The 22,347-nt window shown below is 38.2% G+C and overlaps 1 pseudogene; it reads left to right on the top strand.

The window, feature by feature from the left end:
- Positions 1-422: 422 nt before the first annotated feature.
- On the top strand, positions 423-21,880 carry LOC147895214 (uncharacterized; annotated as a pseudogene).
- Positions 21,881-22,347: the final 467 nt, after the last annotated feature.

Here is a 22,347-nt window from a genome sequence, read left to right as displayed (position 1 = left end):
ACCTATTGTGGATATCTTTTTGTTCTTTCTTTTAAGTCACTCTACATTACTTAGAATGTTAGATTAATTGAAATCTAACATCGTACTATCTTTCTTTCGTGTTGGTTTATATCAAGGGTGTGTTAGATTTGGAGTCTGAGATGGCACCTACAAACAATGGACGTGGCATTAGAAAACATTCGGTGGGTTTAGATGGTGAAGAAGTTGTTGATGTACGAAACATATCTTTGCCACAAAGGCCTATCACACAAATTTCAAGCCTAGAGGTTTCCAATATTGTAACAGCAAATGCTAGTTGGAAAATGTTCGAAGTGGGAAAAGGAGCCTGGGTACTAATGCAACCCAAGAGAATCAAGAAGAAGATCAAAAAGCAACAATCAACGAGTGCTTTCCTAACATCCTGGAAAGGCAGAGTAAAAGGTTTTAGAGTGAAAGAAGGCAGAAGATGCGTAAAAGAGATTTTGGTGCAGCGTGTTTATATGCATCGAGAACTTCAATTGCGAGAATATCCAACTTATCTTCCACATCATAGACCAAATTGTAAACACATGATATAACTTAAATTATTTTCAAGGCACAATTGTTTCTCCCTTTATAACTAAGTTGATCTTTTTGAATGTTTCAGATCTATATCCTTCATCATACGAGGAGTGGCAACCAGTGGAATGCATTTTAGGATTCTTCAATGTCATACATGGCACGGTAGGAGAGCTACAATACAAAAGTAGATCTGTAAGAGACTTGGCTAAAGCAGGTATTTTTTTCTATGATCACTTCTACCAGCTATTGGACCATGCTCACTCTTATGGCATATTGCAAAGGCAAGATTTTTTGGAATGGAATATAATAGACTCGCCTCTCTTCCCAATGGAAGTATAATAGAGGCATATAGAGCCAAACTATATGTAGAAGTGCAGCATTCATTGAAACCAAATATTGCAACAAGAAAAGTCAAAATCACAGTTTTTATGCCTGTCAATGTTTTCGTAGATATTTTCAAGAATTTTCAATCAAAGTTTGTATGACTATGTTTTCTTTTAAAGCAAAAGCCTGTGATGACATTCCAAAGTTTTTGGATGATGGTTGGAATAAAATTATGGCCAACACTGTGTATTGTGAGGTTGTCCATGACACAATCAATCTCAAGTACATGTTTGCCTCCCAGAATTTTATTTTCTCATTTTACTATAAACGAAGCAGGATGATAGGTACACAACTTGTACCAATGGAACAAGATCAGAGCTCTTCATGTCTACAGTATGATATTATTGATATAGATGTTGTTGAGAATGGCATTTTAATAGCATCCATCACTCTTGGAAGATACTGCACACTCTCTCGATTACGGAATGACGTTATAAACGAAACTGAAGGGAGTGTCTGCATAGGATTTTCCTTCATTTTAAACAACAAGAAGGTAAACTAAGTTTCCTAAAGTACTCATTCAAAATTGGCAAAATTGTTTTATCAAAATTCTAATTCAAAAAGCGTAATCTCATTTTCAAACTGTGGTTTTGTATCACATACTGCAAAGAAGAGAAAGCAAGATCCAATGCGGAGATATTGCCAACAGAACAATTCAGATAGTTCATTCATCTTAAACTCAGGTACAATACCCAATTCATATATACTTATACTAGATAGTAAAAGCATTATAAAATTCTTTTATTTTCAAACCAAAATGTGATCCATTGAGAAAAAATAATTGCATTTATATATGTATAAATGTATGACAAATATTGTTGTTGTTCTCAGCTGTACAAAGGAGGATATATTTACAGATCTACAACTTTGCCTATATCTGGGATTCTAGCTAAGGCTAAGCTTGGCTTTGGTCCAAAGACTCAGATAAAGGTTCCTTGTTGCTATGGCTCTTCCTCGGCTTCTCCTTTCGCACCTCAGTTACATCCGAAGACTCCATATTTCGTGGGCGAGCCTCATCTTCCATTTTGATCTCCTCTGGCACTTTGGAAGGGTGCTCCGAGTCTTTTTGGAACCCATCAAGAATGTTATCGTCTACGTTGAAAGATTTCAAATCTTTCTGCTTTTAATCACCTTTAGAAGTGGAGGAGTTATAGGAGTAGGAGACGCATGTCGAAGCAACATCAAAATTGTATTGGCTCTGTAACTATAGACATAGTCAGAGCCAAAACTATCTTCCTACATCTACAATAAAGAAAATATTATTTTCAAAATTTGATTGCATTTATGTTAAACATTAGAAAATTTGAAGACTGAAAATCTTTTGACTTACAAACTTAGGCTGCTTCTCTCCAAAGTAGGAGTCTAACATGTATTTCCCTATTATGACTAATCTCCATACACATGAATATGCATCTATTTGTTGCGGTGTCTGTAAATGAAATCATGAAAATTTATATAAAGATAAACAGTTTTCTATATAGAATGAGAGGATAAAATCATATTGGTGTTCTTCCACAAACCTGCAATGCAATTGGTTCAATCATGAGGAAATTTGCATTCAGAGGACATAAGTCCAAGGCATCAAAGAGTCTTTTCAACACACTACAATACCAAAGGAAATATGAGAAATATCCAAGAATCTTTGATATTAGCATTCTCCATACTCCAAAGGTTCATAACAATACATTATGGAAAAGACTTACAGGCCTAGCTCCTGGTGTGTACTCTAAAGAGAGTTGAATGTATAACATCTCTTTTGTTCCAGATCAATGGAAACAAAACTCCATGTCAATGTAAAGTGAAATAAGCCAAACAGTAAATACACATTAAATATGACCTACAAGCAAGGTAAGCCTCAATCATGAAGAGAGAAAACATAAGAGGAAAATATTTGCCGCAAAACGCGATTTCAGACTGTTTGCCACAGAAATAGAAACATATCGCATTTTCTCACTAAAAATGTTGAACTAGCTAGAGACTAATATTCCATGTCAGTGCAGAAAGATGAAAGATTGTTGAATGGTCCAGGGAGAGAGAACAAAAGTATGATTTTGAATGTAGCCAGACACATTGCTTGTCATTGGAGTTGGGTGGGGGAGAGGGGAGGAGTTGATAGTTCGCCCTAAAGAAACCAACATTTGAGTTCAAAAATCTGGCAAATGAGATCAATATACTAAAAGCAAAAATTTGCAATGAAACGTGATTTCAAGAGTCTGGCTGCAAAGACATCTGCAAAGACATAGTGAAATCGCGTTTTTTGACAAAAGGCTTGTTTCTACACCGAAACGAGTTTTGGCATCACTTGGCTTATCTGCTCTTCGATGTAGATGAAGAGATCTATATTAATATGAAACAAGAAAAGGTTTCATGTTTGCAGGAGCATCACCTCTTAGATGGTTGGAACGCTTGTGCTTTCAAAAGTACTTGTATTTGGCATTCCTTCCCTCTTTCATTGGCTCCCATTACTCCCCCTCTCCCATTGGACCCCCATCCCTCATACCAATCTTCCATTGGCCCTCCCCCCATCCATTTCTTCTTCCTCCCCCATTGCCACCACTCCCATCCCACATTTCCACCACGTCCCATACTCCTCCCATTTCCCAAAATCCCATATTTCCCCATCTCACCCTCCCCTTTTTCATCCCCTATTAATTCCCCTCACTCATTTCACTCCCTTCTTATCCTACTCCCCTATTACCTCCCCCTCTCCCATTCCATTCCTCCCTCCCCACTCTCACTTCCACTTCCCATTACTCACTTGCCATTTGCAAAATATTAATATATTATTATACTATTTTTTATACTTATTATCATACACCCCTATTACCCCCCCTCTCCCATTCCACTCCTCCCTCCTCACTCCCACTTCCACTTCCTATTACTCACTTGCTATACACATTTGCAAACTATTAATATATTATTATATGATTTTTTATACTATTTGCAAACTTACATGTGGGCAAAATCACAGGTGTCAAAGCGATCCTATCGTGGTCATACAACAACTGTGCTTTTATTCAAGGGTATATTTACAAGGGCATATTTATCCTCATCAACAAGCTTATTTCAGCTTTTATTTTGACACAATACTCAAGGTATGAAGTGCATAATTTGTGCACTAGGTGTTTACTTTGTTGTATTAAAATTGTTTGCCACACACACAGACATATACACATACCGAGAATTTGCTAATATTATCGCATCTACATTTCTCTGATGGTCACAAAACTTTGTACACACCTCAACCTAGGTCGTATTGACTTGCATACAAAATGGTGCACCCATCCCATAAGTACTTGTTCGGATAACACACCTGCAAACATATTTTATGACAATTGTGCATAACACTAGGAACAAAATGGTGTATAATGTGCGATCAACTATGCAAAGCATATTCAATGGACACAAGACTTTGTGCGTTCCTCAACCTAGGCAGTATTGACTTGTGTGCAAAGTGGCATCCCCATTCGATAAGTACTTGTTTGAAAAACACACCTAGGATCGTGTTTTTTAACGGTTCTACATGACACCAAGGCAAAAACGGTATCTAATACTCAATTTACCATGCAAAGCATATCCGATGGGCACAATACTTTGCACGTGCCTCAAAAGTGGTGGTATGGTGTTCCATGCAAAGTGGAACCCCCATTCAATAAGTACTTGGTATGATAATATACCTAAGAGTGTGTTCTTTGACGGATGTGCATAACACTAGGGGAAAAACGGTGTATAATGTGTGATCCCCCATGCAAAGCATAACTCATAGACACAATACTGTGCATGCACATCAACCTAGTTGAAATTGACTTTCTTGCAAAGTGGCTCCCCCATCCGACAAGTACTTTTTAGAATTTCACACCTAGGACCATGTTTTTTATTGGTTGTCCATGACACTAAGGCAAAAACGCCATTTTATGCTTGATCGACAATGCAATGCATATCCGATCATCACAATACTTTGCACACATCTCAACCTAGGTATTATTGACTTACATGCAAAGTGGCATGCCCATCCCATAAGTACTTAGTGAAATAACTCATCTAGAACCGCGTTTTTTGACAGTTGTGCATGACACTAAGGCCAAAACGGTGTTTAATGCTTGACCGACAATGCAAAGCATATCTGATGGGCACAATACTTTGCATTGAGCCATCAACAATTGTGGTATTGCATTGCATGCAAAGTGGTACACCCATCTGATAAGCAGTTGGTCGGATAACACACCTAAAAGCATGTTTTTTAATGGTTGTGCATGACATTGAGGCACAAACGGAGTTTAATATGTGATATACCATGCAAAGTACATCCGATGGGCACAATACTTTGCACCCACCTCAACCTGTATGGAGTATACTGAAAAGTACTTCCTTGAGTATTTACAAGCTCCACTTTCCTTTCAAATTCACACCACATTTGATGTGGTATCCTGCCACTATTGTCGAGATGCCAATCGACATGATCCGAACAAGAAAGATGCTCCTTGCAATTGGCCCCTAATAAATAGGTACTCCAAGGTCAAATGGACAAGCCAAGAAACTTTATTAAATCCTTGGACAAACATGCATCACAGATATGAGGTAGTTATGACTAAACACTCAAGGAAAGCAATCCTGGAGGTGCCCCTCACCATTCATGACCATCTACCCATGCTCAATTTCAACCCGAATCAATAGATAGAAACAACCAGTCGCATCTTCCAAAGAGCTATATCTCTTCAAGGGAAGTATGTGTGTTTGTTTGAATAAATGGTTGATACTGGCTTCTTAAAAACTGAGCAAACAATCTATAATGTTCGTGGATTACAAGGAAAATATCGACAACAAGCTCGATCCATCTATCACTGATGCCATCTTCACCATACTCATTGGGTAAAAGCTACTCCATCATAACATTGTCTATAGAATCAATCGAGGATAGGTAATCAAATCAATACGAGGGAATTGTTAACTCACATATATTGGTAGTTACAAGTTTCCAACAATGGCATATAGCAAATAGGAATAAATTCTCATGAAATACCCCAACTCTGTGTGATTTCTTTACATATAACCATATCCCAATTATGGATAATTGAGGGATAATTTCATAACCTTTGATACACAATCATATGTAGGGAAATACATGCTACAAAAAATGGCAAAAATAAATGAAACTTAATAATAATTAACAATAATTAGCAATGAAATATCTAGAGCATTCATTCAAGAGCATGGAATCATGTTCCTTCATATGCAATGTCATTGACAAATATACACCTATGAGGAAATTTTGTCACTTTCTTTCAAGGCAAGTGATTCTCTTGTGTTGAGGAATATGGTGCCATGAGCACATAATTAGAGGCTAAGGTATGGTATAGGAATTTATTAAAGTAGCCACCCTAGGATGTGGACTACATGATGTGAGGATGTGGATCGAGGACATCCATAAGGAGAGATGTGGATCAAAATATCCCACAAGTGTTGACTATTTCAAAGGCTCTCTCTATATAAGAAGCCTATCATGTATTGTTGTTGACACACATTGCAATAGATTGAGTGTTTTTTATTTGGTGTCTCTCTCCTCATGGTTTTTAGTATATGGTTTGAGCCTCGTTAGTTCTTCCAATGATCTTGTGTACTAGGCGATCTGTATATTGACATGGTATTAGAGCTCCGTTGCCTTCTACTGAGGCATTTCGATCCGTATGAGAGAGTGTGATGGATTGAAAGATTGAGTGTTCTCTTCCACCCAGAGAACTTTCGTCCATGTGAGAGAAAATTTCCGTCATTGATTTATGTTCATTGAGTGATAGAGATTTCTTCCTTGTTTGAGTGAGAGAAAAGAGTTGTTCAGTCCACAGAGGGATAGGGAGATTCTTTGAGAGAGAGATTTGTGAGAGACCTCCTTTGGATCTAAGAGGGAGAGATGTTTTTCAAACATACTCTTGATTACAAGAGACAAACAAAGCAAGAGGAGCTCCCTCAACTATCTCCTATAGCCTACAAACAAAAAGGATGCTCCAATACAGGCTAAGGCAACTCTAGTAGCAGCAATAACCATAGCTCTTAGCTCACACTCCACAGCCTAACATAGCTACCATCAACCTATGCTTCAACAAAGGTAGATGATGCCTTCCCACAGCTCCATCTATTTTCGAATGCGTCTACCACAATGACCTACCTCTCACACCAGCTGCGTAACCAAACCTACAACTCTATATGGCATTCACAATAGCTGCCTTCATCTCTATGCTTCACAAACAACCTTCTTCCGGCTCCAGCACGACAAGCCTCCATGGACAACGAGTCCAAGACTCCAAACTTCCACAGGCTAGACCCTCTGCAAAGGTAGCCTCCAAGCAACCGACCAAGTGCATCATCTTCATCATTGCTCCAATCGTTTGCTAATGCACGAGCAACATCCAGCAATTGGGTGTAGTGCCAACGTCTCCAAAAAGCCTCACAAGCCTCCTACATATGAGCTCCTCGCCAATGCCAGTGACTCTTCATCAACAACACAGAGGCACCATCAACATAAGTCAATCATTTCTAGGTGAACCTTAATCCTCATCACTATACGATTGACACATGGCAGATAAGCCACATAACCTAGGTTAAGGCTATGTCCTTGGGTTAAGTTTATGTTCACACTAAATTTACCATGGTTAAGTTTCTATAGGTTTGGTTAAGTTAATTTTTTTCCATATGGCATAGTGCCACCTAAGCACATAGTCCCTTTCTAAGCACAGTTTGAATGCTACATGTGAATGCCTATGCCACATCATCAAAGGCCTCTTCTTCATAAAAACTTTTACAAGCCATAACTTACAATCCAAAAATAATTTGCACTCGCTCCAAAAAGGAAAAGTGATCGCCTTTTCGAGCTTTACGTGCTTGTTAAGTTGGTTTTGTTGTATGCAATTAGGCATTGCCAGACTTATAAGTTTCTTCAATTGGTAAGAACATTGCAATGGCAATACACACCCCAACTATTGAGAAATTCACTGGGGAAGGATTTCACACCTGGTCTACACAAATGAGGTATCTCTTGATGCATTAGAAGCTTTGGAAGACTGTAAAAGAAGACATACCCACTACACAAAGTGAATCTTGGAAGGAAAAAGGCAAAGCAGCACTATCACTCATTGGTTTGCACTTGGGTCCAAACATAATTCATCAGATAGACTCTAAGGATCATGCAAAGATGCATTGGATGAGTTGAACACGGTGTCTGGTGCAAAAGCCAAAAACCAAGAAATTTATCTTAAGATTGAATTCTATGGTTTGCACATGAGCTTCAATGAATCCATGGCACAATTTGTCAACAAGATCAAAAGTAGTATGGCCCAACTTGAAGGCATAAATTCAAAGGTAGGAGAAAAGGATGCACTTGCAATCCTCCTTAAAAGCATGCCTAAAGAGTATAGCAGACTGACAACCACTTTGAAGAATCTTCTAGATCCAAAGTTTGAGGAATGTGTGTCCTCTCTTCTTGAGAAAAAGCATCAACATCGACATCTACATCAACACATAGTAATAATGAAGAACAAGCATTGTTCATTGTTTAATAAAACATCAATGAAGTGTTACCATTGTAGAAGGATGGGTCATTATCAAAGTGACAGTAGAGTGAAGAACAAACCAAAGTGTCACCATTGCAAGAAGCTGGGACACAAGGAAGAAGATTGCAGATTGAAGAATTAGTAGGTCAACTACATGGAGTCAACATCAAGCCATGAGCAAAATAACCATAACAACCTATATTGAGAAGCAACAGCCTTTCCACCTTAAGCCTATATTCTTGTAATCAAACCTAACCACTTGCAAGTAGCCAAGTAAGCACTCAAGGGAGGTATTGACATGTAAAAACTCACATCTTACCACCTTGCAGTAGCCAAAGACGCATGGCACCAAGGGGAGGTGTTGAGGAATATGGTGCCATGAGCACATTATTAGAGGCTAAAGTATGGTATAGGGATGTATTAAAGTAGCCACCCTAGGATGTGGACTACATGTTGTGAGGATGTGGATAGAGGACATCCACAAGGAGAGATGTGGATCAAACGATCCCACAAGTGTTGACTATTTCAAAGGCTCTCTCTATATAAGAAGCCTATCATGTATTGTTGACACACATTGCAATAGATTGAGTGTTTCCTATCTGGTGTTTCTCTCCTCATGGTTTTCAGTATATAGTTTGAGCCTCCTTAGTTCTTCCAATGATCTTGTGTATTAGGTTTAACATGATCCAAATATTGACATCTTGCATATCATACATGCTAGCAATATGTTGTGCATAAGATGGCAAAATACTGCAAAAACGAGAAAGCTTGAACTCAATGCTAGTAAATGTAAACATTGAACATTGTAACACTAAGAAAGAATCACATTAAAGAAGATATACATTTGAGAAGGGGGTACCACACTAGTTGTCATTAAGATCATCCAAATTACTAGTGCCTTCTAATTGCTAATCTTCACTATCGGTGTTGTAATCATCCTCTTGTACTTTTAGATGTTCATTATTTTGGTGCATCGTTTCCACATATGATACAATATGCTTGTTGATATCCATGCCTTTCCCAAAATGTAGTGCTACATCTACTGTACTACCACATCCCATCATCAAATCAAGAATGTTATCTGAAGTGGGCATCATAGCTCCTATGATTGTGCAAATGAAATGAGTTTTTTTCTCAAGTCCACCTGGAAAAAATAATAATCACTCAAAAGGAAATATCACATGAAAAAATTAGTAGCTAGAATTACATGTAGTAATATTTAAATGCCCACACCAAACATGCATTCCTATTAAGATGTAACAACTCTTTCAACAAGTATGTGTTATGGATAGGAGTGTAGGAATACAAATGCATAAGCCTATTTATAGGCATAACAACTATTTTACAAACTAGGGATTATAGAGAGCCATGTAGGAATCCAAATGTGTCAAATACATGGCATGGTGTCCCATATTCATACAATTGCTCTTTCAACAAGTATGTGTTATGAATAGGAGTGTAGGAATCCAAAATGCATAAGATATAACAAGTATTTTATAACTAGGGATAATAGAGACTTGAGAGTAGTGTAGGAATGAAAATGTATCAACCCACCGAGGCATGAGGTCCCATCTTCATACAATCACATACTTTGCACAGGAAGATACTGCTAGAAAAATTTTCTTCTTAAGTCAAATGAAAAACCCTCAACTTGGGTTTTAATTGGAAATGGTATGTAGCCATTATGATGGTACATAGACATTTGCATCAAATGGATTTACAATTTTAATGAAATAACATGCTAGCTTCAATATTGAATGGAAGAAAACATTTACTAAAAATGTCCAAACATCATTTTCAAATGTGATTATGTTACCTTCTCTCCCAGCACAACTCCTTGTCACAATCCAATGGGATCATTAAAGTAGATGTTCATAAGGCATTCCAAGTCATGGCCCTTTTTCATAGCAACTACATGAACTTGCCTATGTTGCTTCTCCATGTGAAACACTACCACTTGATCAGTATCATAAATAGCCAAACTCTAGCCAAATCAACAATGGCAAAAGCATCATCTATAAATTTTAATTCCAAGCAGGGATATCATTTCCAAAACAATGCACACGATGACTTGTACGAAGGTCAAGAATAACCAGATGTAGACCCCACTATCTAGGCTTTCCTCTCACCTACCATTCATATCATGTCTAGGTGAAAAGAATTCCTTTATAGTCTTGTAGCTAGCATTTGAAATATTTTGCTACTATAGAACTCTTTCACATCACCATGCAACATTTTGGTATTTTCAATAGAAAATAAAGATATAATTAGTACAAGTTCCTTTCCAACTTCAATAGATACAAAGAGAAGATGCCAAACATCAACATGACTTTCAATATGAAATCATAGCTTATTTTCACTATGACGTTAAGGCATAGTACTCAACAAGTTAAGGAATCATGAGATTTATTACCATACATTCTTAGATTCATCGTCTTCTATAAGATCTACAATCTACCACCTCTTACTTACTCATGATTGCGAGATGATTTCATCCCTTATACCATCAATCCTTGGATCTATTGATTGACTAATGTCTTCCCTAGTCATGTTCCTTGAAACTCATTGCAAATTCTTGTATCCAAGATAAATATCCCTCTCATATTTTGGATATTCACCCACAACCACCAAGTACAATTTTCTATCTCCCACTTAGACAATCACCCTTGTCTATCCAATTTTCCTGCAACATGATTATGGTCTTTGAGATGCTATTTTTTAAAGCAAGCTGACAACTTTGGGTGATCATGAATGAGAAACACAAACTAGTGTGAGAGAACATAGTCTTTGAGTCATCATCAATGTTCTTCAAAGGCATCATAATATCTAGTCTAGATGTCATTATGCCACTCTCCAATAGCATGGAGGTATACCTAGAATCATAAAGGAAATCAACAATGTATAAACATAGCTTGTAATGCAAAAAACCAAATGGAGACAAAGTTGAATTGATGAGGAGATGTACACTATCACATGAAAATCACTCTCATTATTAACTTGATTATTTCAAAGTGTTTATCTTTAGATTTGAGGTTAGATTGCATTTTTGGCTTGAATGCTTTGAATATCCTATGTCTATCCCCCTCACAGTATTTCTTGAGATACTTGTGAAATGACAAAATCCCATCTAATGCCTATGAGGGATGCAATTGAGCTAGAGTACCCCAATAAATTTTATGCTTGCATCTCAAGGTCATGAAGCCATGTCTCCTTGGTGATCCATATGTGAAATACTTTATCAAATATGAGGATACCATAAGTGTTCCTCACAAATTCACAAACACTTAACTTAATCATACATCGAACACTCATGTCATTAGTTATGCAAGCCACTCTCAACATCTCTAATTTCTCTAGACCAATCTTAATGCTCCACCCTCCAAATCAAGACTAGTTATCGACTTAAACCAAATCTTCACCAAGCTTAGGATTAATAAACGCAAGCCACTTACCCATTTGTTTTCCCATATCCTTTTCACAATTGACTCCGAATTAGTCAGTTTATCCTATTTAAATTTTAAAATGTAAATATAGAAAATAGAATTGAATAAATCAAAATACATGTAAGCATGGATCAAGGTCTCCTCATACCTTGTATTTTGATGTACCTCCATGTTTTTCCCTAGACTTTCAACATCAATCTCATGATCAATGTTCAATAAATGGTAAACTAGATTTATATTTCCCTATTTTAGAATCACATTCCTTGAAGCCATTAATATTTAAGAAGAGCATGCTAAATATCTTTTATATGATCTTGAAACAACATTTCTACCAAGAGATATCTTGTAAGTGGATACCAAGCTTCCTCTTTATATCGATTTGAATCCGTTTCTTTTTTCCTTTTTTCATTGACCTTGTACACATCACTCTTTGAAATCTTACTCTTTATTTGGATCTGAATATTGTTCTTCTTTCCTTTGTTCATTGACCTTGTCCACATCACTTTTTAAAATCTTACTATAGGAATATGTCATGTCAGATTCACACAACTTTTTCACACAAAAGAGAACATGCTTCAATGTGGTTTTGACCACACCCACATCATGCGACCTACAATACGCATCAAAACAAAAGTTTGTTAGGCTCAACCAAAGCCAAATGCAAGATAAATGGATGATAAGATAAAGTAGATGATGTACTTATTAATTTGATTCAACGCTTGAATAAGACAAACTTCATCATCTCTGGCTAGTGCAATAAATGATGCACACATTGAGACATGCATGCATCTACAGCCAAAAGCATTATCCTCTATTGCCTTGGTTCATTCCACAAGGGAATGATTGTGATACCATAGATAAACATATTTCCACTAAGATCCTTCCAATCTTCATTGATCTCCACACTCTTCTTAAACCTTGCATTTGTTCCTCTCCATATGGGGTCCCAATTGGAAATGCCCTCATCACAACCATCACCACTAGAATGGAAGTCCTCGTCAGTCCCATCCATGGTTTGTAAAGGAAAAGTGAAACACCTCTTCTCTTAAAGATAACCATACTTTCTGAAATGAAAGAACACCTCCATTGATTGTTTACCAACTTTTGATTCGAGAATTTAGCTTAATTCTACAAAGAGGAACTTTTGGGGGTGCAGTATTTTTGATAATCTTGAGTCTTCCAACCTTCTTTAAAGTGTCTCTTGAGAGAACTCAATTGGTGTAGATACTTCTTCATCCTTTGGCTCAATTTCAGCATTGAAGTTCATTTTTTCCTTTTTCGGCCTTGAACTCTAAAGTGTGCATCTAGCTTATTAACATTTCATGAAATTCAAAATTAACCTCATGATCCATACTAGATTCATATTATCCATGGCTAATCTCCATCAATGAATCCTCTTTGACCATTTCGAGTCTTTTGCAAACTGTATATATTCTACAAGTTGGTAGATTTTAGTACCCTTGCAATTCAATTGACTGATTTTTAATTTTTGAATGGGTTACCATTATCTATCAAACTATCAACTAGCATACCTACAATAATGATAGAAATGCTAGTTTAAGATCTTGACATTACCATACATGAATTCCATTCACAACACATACAATGATGGAAAATACAAAGTTCCTACATAAGGTTAGTACCTTGCAAAGGTAGACACACATGCTTGAGCTTACTGACTACACATTATGTGATGACCAGGTTTGCATACAAGTCATCTTGTAAAAGTTGACGCATCTAGTACCCATCATTTGTACAAATATAGGTGCATTATATGTCATAAATTTTCCCAACTTCTCTAAACATATTAGAGCACTAAGTTGCAAAAAATTGAGTTCAAAAATTGACTAAATCTAGATCTTTAGTTGACAAGTTCAACAAGCAAAAGTTCAAAAAACATTAATTTTTTTAAAAATGGCATCCTATAACCCCCTAAATGGCATTGTGTAAGGGTCCATGACATGGACCACAATATTAAACCACCTTGCCCAAAATTTCTTTTCTTCTTCCATAAACCACAAATGAGTCTCTCTACCTTGAATTTGTATGGGAGACAAGCCTATTTCAAGAAGAAGTTAGCCATCACCTCTTTGTGTAATTTCAAACATGCTTTGAGAATGGCCCAAAAGGTACCCTATGAAGCCCTATACAATGTCATGTAGGGGTCTACAACATCAATTATGAAGTAACATTGTGTCACAGATACTTCATCACATGAACAAAAATGTTTCATCACATGAACCACAATGTTACATCACATGGACCACAACGTTTGTCAAAGTAACATTTCATCACCTAAATGTTCTTCACATACAAGAAAATCATTTCCTCTGGTGCTAACTAATAGAGCATCCCAAAGGGAATCCTAGGGATGCCCTACATGGTGTCATATAGGGTTCTACGACATGACCATAAAGCAATGCTTCTCATAATTAAGAGAACTATTTTCTTATTTCTAGTTGATAGAGTAACTTGAAGGGCATCTTTTAAATCCCTACATGGCATCGTGTAGGGGTCTACATAATGAACCACAAAGCACCTATGATATCAAAGTAAAGCCTTCTCTTGAAAATTTATCATTGTGACAAAATATTAAGAGAACCAAAGTGTGAAGGCAGCAATGCTTGGCATTTGAGCTAGACTCAACCTTGACAATAACTAGTGCAGTGATATTTGTAGAGATGTCCAAGAATATAGGAGACCTTGTCAAGGTAAAGCGTTATGCATAGTGTATTAAAAAAATTAATGCATCCTATTTACCCCTACTATCACCATGTAGGGGTATATGACATGATTCTTTGTTCATAAGTTTGAAGATGGCACTGATTAACTAGCACTAAATGCTCATAGTGAGGAACATCTTCAAGGCAAGGACTACAATTTTTATAGAAGAAGATGAAGAAACAAGCAAGTAGCAAGAGGACCTGAGAAAGAAATAGACATGGCAGATTACAAAATTCGATGCACAATGAGGGAAATGGGAGGTGTGCAATAAAATCACGTCTAATCTTGGCCCAACAAATCAAGGATTCACAATGATGCCAACATTTGAACACAACAACCCGAGAAACTCCAAAAATTTTCAAAGAGAAACTGGTCACTATTGCCACGGCTACCGTCTGCAATTTCCAAGGATGAGGAGGAATAGGAATGGTGATGGTGGTTTTCTTTGATCTAACTATAGGAGCAAGGAAGCACTGGAAATATTTGATTATTATTGTGGATGAGAGATTCAAGGAAGAGGTACTGTATTGGCACTGGTAATGTTTAGGATGAGGGATTTGAGGTGCAGGTAACATTTTGGATGAGGGAGTCAAAAACGATGGCCCTTCATCATTGAGAAAGGCCTAACAAAGCTTGGGTTCAAGCTTGGGTTCACATCCTAGGATCAAATTTGGGCTTGGCCTAGGTTCAAGACCTTGGCTTGGCTTTAGGACACTCCCTCTCAAGTGACATAACCTAAACCTAAATTTCTCAAGTGACATAAACGTAACCTTGGCTTGGCTTGTTAGTCCACTCATCAATAAACCATAAGCCTAACCATAACTACTTTGTCTTCTAATCAAAACATTGTCTCCTTCCCATATCACACCCCATTAATTTCATACATGCAAGAATTCCTTCTCAAATGGATACCAACAAGTACATGATCTTATTCTATGTAGGTTGTGATGAGAGGTTGCAAGTGCAAATGGCTGGCACCCATTCCCAGATTACTGAGGATAGAATGTGTCGGCATTTCAAGATGAGAGGCTACAAGTACAAATAGCTTAGATCCATTGCAAGATTACAAAGGATAAAATTGGTCAGCATTTCAATGAAACACATGGTAGTTTCAATCTTTACTATATGATTGTAGAGGGCCAAAACTATATTGAGGAGAGAAGAGTTCCATTGGTTCTCCCTGTGATTCTAGGGGACAACTATTATCATCTCAATGCCTCCTGTGGAACATTTAACAAAATTGTGGTATTAGCAAATGTAGATAACAAGGATAGCATCCTAACTTTGTATTTTGATGAAGGTGAGATTGCAACAAATGAGGACTGTATTTTGGTTGAGAATAGAGAGGTGGAATGCTCTAATTGCTTAAAGGATGACATTAGTGAGAAAAATTTACATGAAAAATATTGAGGTGCGTATCAAGATCAATTTTTGGAAGACACATAATCACGACAAATGAACATCATGTTGTTAGGTACCTTCCTAATTATTATAATGGCAGTATTTTCTTTTGAGTTGTCACCTATTGGATGACAATGCTAGTGGTATGGACGGAAAGCAACAATTCTATGACCCTCACAATTGGTCTGGAACCAATTCTACCTCTATAGTGTCCTTGACAAGGATTGCAAAGGTGAGGCTAAGCCATTGTGGTGGATCTTTTGAATGTGCAAATCCTCTATGTGGCTATTTTTTGACTCATGATAGGAAAAATGATTGACAATAGAAAGGAAGAATAATGAACGTTGTGGATGTTGGAGAGGTTAGAACCAAACATGGTAGTCTTGAGTGTCTACATTATGGTGAGTAGCCTTTCTGTCGATCAACGTGTAGTGCAAAGATATATTAGTGTGAACCTGAAGATGTTGGGTTGGCATTATGTGGGGTTGACATGATGAGCTATACATGTTGTGAACCTGAATATGTTGGGTTGACACAATTAGCAATACATGTTGGGTATCATAGCCATCCCATTGGCCAATTGGAGAATAGGAAGCATTTAGAGAAGGCCCAACAACTATTTCAAGAAAAGGTAGATCAAATCCCGAATATGGGGGCTAGAAAAGTAGAGGAGTTGGCTAGGGAAATTGTATCCCAAAACCTCTTATTTGCAATCAAAATCAATGACATTTCAACACAATGGCAAGAACATATGGGAGGATATTCTTTGCCAATTGAAAGCAAGCACAAACCAAAGAAGGTGATTTGAAAATTCTTGTTGTTCACATATTTGTTTGCATGTGTTGTTGTATTTGTAAGGATGTGGGACATTGCTTTTAACTTTTGAAGATGGATATATGAAGCACTTAGCTCTTTGCATCCCAAGAGAGGTTCGCTTGATTCTATTGTATACTTAAGGAATCACTTCAAATATGATTTCCTACAAGGTTTCATGTTTGCAAGACAATCAATATATGATTCACAACCTTGTTATGTCATGATTATGTCCACAAAGGGTAGAGGCTCTGGGGTGGATGTAGTCAATTACATGCATCCTGGAGTTCACATCTTGATAAATCTTGGGTGCATTTTGACCATGTTCATAGAGCTCATGGTTGGACCACTATGGAAGTTCATGTATATGATTCAAGGTTTGGATCTTCATCCCCATTCCCTCCTCTTGTCACCCCTCCATCTTCTTTACCCTCTCCTTTACCCCATGGCAAACATTCCAATATTTTACGGTTGCATGGATGAAAATCCACAAGAATACCTAGTTTCTTTCAAATGCCGATCTATGTCTCTAAATTTCCTCATAGAGGATCAATGGTTGTTGGTTCCTCCTATATCCTTGGATGGTCTTGCAAAGATTAAGTATGAGGGGAAAACTAATATAGTTCAACAAAGTTGGCCACATTTTACTGTAGCACTAGTCGAGTCTTTTGGCAAGGATGAGGAGCATAAGAGTGTGCATCTATTGATAAAGGTTGAGGCAGGGAGAAGATGAGATGGCATGCCAATATGTGGATCATGCGGTTGGGCTCCTAAATTACCTAATTACTATGCAACCAGATGATGATGGGCTCATTGTTGGAATGACTCAGTATATGTTGAGCCATATGATTTTTGTTGCAACGGATGAGTTTCATCTCAAGTTGAAGTGGAAGAGTACAAAAACCATGGAGCAATGCAAAGGCAATTGCAACAAAGTTTGACAGAATGTATGATGATCATGTTATGATTTCTCCTTCCTCCTATGTGTCAATTGTCATGGTGGCTCATGATGAATTTGCCTTGATAAAACCTCTTGCTCCCCCATCTTGTCCTCCTCTGCCATAGTCCATATATCCTATCCTAAATGTTGTTCCTTCACTTCTTGATCCTAAGAAGAATGTTGATGATGAGCTTTGCACTGAATTGGTGGGTTTGAAAAGTAAGGCTACAACTGCTCAACAAGATAAGTTTGGGGTGGATTGTCAGGGTTGCAATCAAAATGGGCATTACCATTCAGAGTTCCCTAATCCTCGTCTCATGTAAGTTTTGGATAGATCTAACCTGAGGTAGAAGAGTCTAATGTTGAAAAGATAATGCCTATTAAGGAGCCTTCACCTATAAATTCCCATAGAAGAAGAAATGACAAGAGTTATGGCTCCATCCTTGGGGGGGAAGGGGGGCGAGGGGATTGTTATAGGCAAAAGTGAACAAGGGAAATTTCATAAATAAAAGTGAGTATGTTTGCATGTGGCACTACTAGTATAAAACATGGTGTGATAAGGGCCCATGGTTGAGGCGGTGGGGCTCATCCATGTACCACCCTTCCAAGTTGTTGGTTGCATGTGTGTGAGGTGTGAGTAATCCAAACCTAAATAATTCCTCTGATGTGTTAGGCCATCCTCATGGGCCATCCTTATACCTAAATGGCCCCATGATTTCAATAATTAGAAAAATAAAAATAGAAAGGAATCTCTGAGTAGGAAAGCATATTTTAGCTTGATTATTTTTTGAAAGAGCGATGGAGGAGAAAATAATGTGGAAGCTAAGCATCTTTGTCCTATTTATCCAAAGATTAAAATATGCAAAGAGGCACCTTTGCCTAGGATGTTAAGCATGATGTATCTGAAAAAGGGAAAGCCAAGCTTTTCGCACGCAATCTGAAGGATGCATACTCTTAAGCATCATGCTTAAGCATGATGTATATGAAAAAGGAAAAGCCAAGCTTACACGATGGAGGATGCATACTCTACAAGCATGGTTATGATTCATGATGAAGATGCACTTCGTATGTCAGGACATGCTAGTTTTTGAGTCCATCAACAACGCTAAGAACATGAATTAAGATAGGCTACACATCAATACAAAATATATGAACAAATGTGGGATTCCAATATGGGTCTCACGTGACCCATCCAATTATGGTAAATACATTTTCTTTTGTTTAATTAGGAGTACCTACAAACCACTAAAATAACTCCAAGAACTAGCACGATGATCACACCAAGTGATTGTCAACATGATGGTCATGAATCTAGATTGAAGTGTAGGTAGATAACAAGTGGCAAGATGTGGGTAGATGACAGGTGGTGAGATGTGGATAGATGGTAGGATAGACTATGGATAATCTGATGCACAAAGATGCAGCATAGAGATTGCATGGAGGGTAAAAATGCTCATGTAATGACGTGTTGAGCTTTGTGGTGTTCAGAACAGCAAGTTTTGACAGATTGCATCTCATTATTATGCTAGTAAGAAAATCATTAAGCCGATAAAAATTCTAATGAGAGTGCGAGTCTACTCAGAATTCAAAATATCACCGACCCGTGTGTCATGTCGTGTCCCCAAAACTACCCCTAATTTACTTCTATGATTGGCTACACCCCATCCTGCATTGACCCAAAGAAGCCATCATTGAAGGCTATAGTGAATATTTTAATTGGGATCTAGAAACAAAAAGCAAATAATTGCACATTAGAAGGTCAAATCTTTGATAATGATTTGGCCATCCTTTGCACTTTAATGGCGGTAGAGTATCCCAAGTTAGACTCTCTCACCAAAATAAATAGCAAATGGTCAAGAAACAAGGAAGAGGATGTGCAATGCCAGAAGGATAAGGAGGAGCACTTCATTGAGTTTGGAAGGATGCAAGCTAGAGTGGTGGAACTATACTTACCCAAGCCCGCCCAAGCGCCAAAACCACCAAAATTTCAATGGGACCAAAAGGGACTTGAGGATGTATGCACACTAGAGGAACCACTCTTTGAAAACAAAATGCCCATTGAGAATCCTATGCCAGTCTCCCAAAGCAAGAAGTGAGTTCAAGGTCCTTGTCCATCACCGTTACTCTCTTGGCATGGATAGCACATAAGTTCACGTCTTCAAAAAGACCTACTATCATCTGCTCCGTTGCCTCCTGAATTGCTCCCATAGTGCCTGAAGTGAAACGTGCATCATCCTTGTAATGCTGTGCTATTTCACGTACAACATGCTGGAAGGGTGCACAGGGAATGAGATTGTCCACAGTGGTTTGGAACTTGCAGATCTCCTGAAATGCATTCACACCTGATTTTTTGCGCCTCTTAATCTTTGGGGGACCCTGCACTGGCATTTGGGACATGGCCCCATGGCCGCTTGTCCGCTTTAAACTTCTTTCACCTCTCCTCCCTTGCAACCTCCTCTACAGACTCCTCTTCTTGTGTCTAGTGGGTCCTTTGAGGTAGCTTGTCATGCTTAGGGGTCTTCTTTGTCCTTGGCCCCTTTTCCTTTTGATGAGGCTGTGAGACAGCAGGCTGAGGCTCTTGCTCAGCTCGTACTAGAGTCTCCTCATATGTGACAATCTCGAGGCACGGAGGGTTGATGGTGCTCTTCTGTGCGGTCTGCTTGGTTGGAGGATTGGGGCCAAGGTTCATTATATCTGTGAGCCCGCCAATACTTCCTCTTGTTATGGCTCCTTTAATCTCTCCATCTCCTCTCTTTTCCTTTCTTGCTCCCCTTGTTGGTCTAGATGCTCCATGCCAAGACCCCACGGAGGAGGGAGGGATAGTTGATCACGATTGATTGGACCATTTTGTCCCTCTTGGGCTCCTCTTGGGAGACCTCTCTACTTCCACGATTAGTTGTGTGGAAGGACTGAGAGGACCCCTGATCGTGCTTGGATCCTTCATCATGCTGGGATTCCTCATGGTGTTGAGATCCTTGGGATCCCCCATGAGAGTTGGATGGTGGGGACTCACATTGCTGGGACTCCTGGTGATGAGAACCGCCTTCAGATCCTTGCTAATCATTGCCCTCTTGGCCACTGGGGTTTGCAGTGTGTTCGGAGGCCATGGAGTTGTGAGGAGGAGAGCGGGTAGCGTCTAAATGGCATCCAGTGGGTCTAGCAATTTGTTTAACTCATGCCATAGAAATGAGGGATTTTAGGGTTTTGAAGTGCTTTATATAGTCTTTTTTAAAGCACTTTGTTTTTCTTTTAAAATAGAATTTTTTGAGTGCACCCCATCCCCCCCGATCTTTTGTTACCAGAAAGAAAGTGACCAGCAGAAGCTCCTACAACAGATAGAAAAATAGCATGCATGTCTTCCTATTGTTACTAAATGGCTAAAAGAGATGCAAGATCAATTTTTTAATGTTTTGGAGGTAGTGTCTAAATGCAATAGAGAGCTGCAAACCAATAACTTATGGTTGCAAGCAAGACTGGATGCATTGCAGAACTTGGAGTAGCAACTGAAAGACATTTCAGAAGAGACAGAGCTGGAGGGAGTATTTGTGGCAGTAGATACTATGGACAATCTTAAAAATGAGTTGGTAGTTATATCTCAAGCAGTGTGGGATAATCTAAAAGAGAGGATGTTTATTTTGGCTTAGAGAGCTTATGAGGCTTTTGCTTCCGAGGAATATACAGCAAATATCTTGAAAGATAAGGTTCAAGAATAGGAGAACCAGATTCAAGAATTATAGCAAAAATTCTTGCAGTTCCAGCAACAATCCCAAGCAACATGAGCAACACTTCAGGGTACTAATTCAACCGAAATTTTTTCTAAGCTTTTGTCTGTGCAGGTACCTGAAGATATAGCACCAGGGCCAAGTAATCAAAGTAGTGGTCGTGTCGAGCTGAAGGAAGATTTTCAAGAGGAGTTGGTACAGCCAGAAGAGATACTTCAAGCTTTTAAATTTGTTCATGAGGTGACTGGAGGAAACCCGGATACATTGATGTTCAATAACCATTCGGAGGATATATTCAATGTAGTGCAAAAGAAAGATGAGGATATAATCACTATTGATTCAAAGAAACAGGTACAGGATGAGCATAAATAGTTTGAAGATCAAGTGGAAGACTAGTATGATGAGCAATTTATGGGAGTTCACCATGAAGATCATGATGTTCATCATGAATTAATTCCAACTAGTTCAATCTCAATAGACCATTGTACTGGATCTACTATAGCAGATAAATGAGTGGGTTCGAGTCTCAATAATTTTGTGGCACAAAATTGATTGTTCTATCGGGTGTGCTAGTGTGGGCGAGTGTAGCTCAAACACATTTAAGAACTATTTATCTTTAATAATGATATATAATGTATGGAAAACTTTAATGGGAGTCAGTTGTGCAACCGCTGATGAGGCACATCTGCGAGTTAGCAAGCAACTACCATATGTAGTTAGTTAGTTGTTCGACTCATAGACCTGTCATGTAGTATTCTGAATGCGGAGTGATGTTGTTGATCGGACTCTATTTTGTCTAGTTTTATACCGGTTCTATATATGCCATTGGGACAAAAGCA

This window comes from Dipteris shenzhenensis, chromosome 13 (genome assembly GCF_047967505.1).
Source record: "Dipteris shenzhenensis isolate YYH24624 ecotype China chromosome 13, Dip_SZ_1.0, whole genome shotgun sequence".
Lineage (NCBI taxonomy): Eukaryota > Viridiplantae > Streptophyta > Polypodiopsida > Gleicheniales > Dipteridaceae > Dipteris > Dipteris shenzhenensis.
Note: the sequence above shows the minus strand (reverse complement) of the source record. Positions and strands in the feature narration are given on the sequence as shown.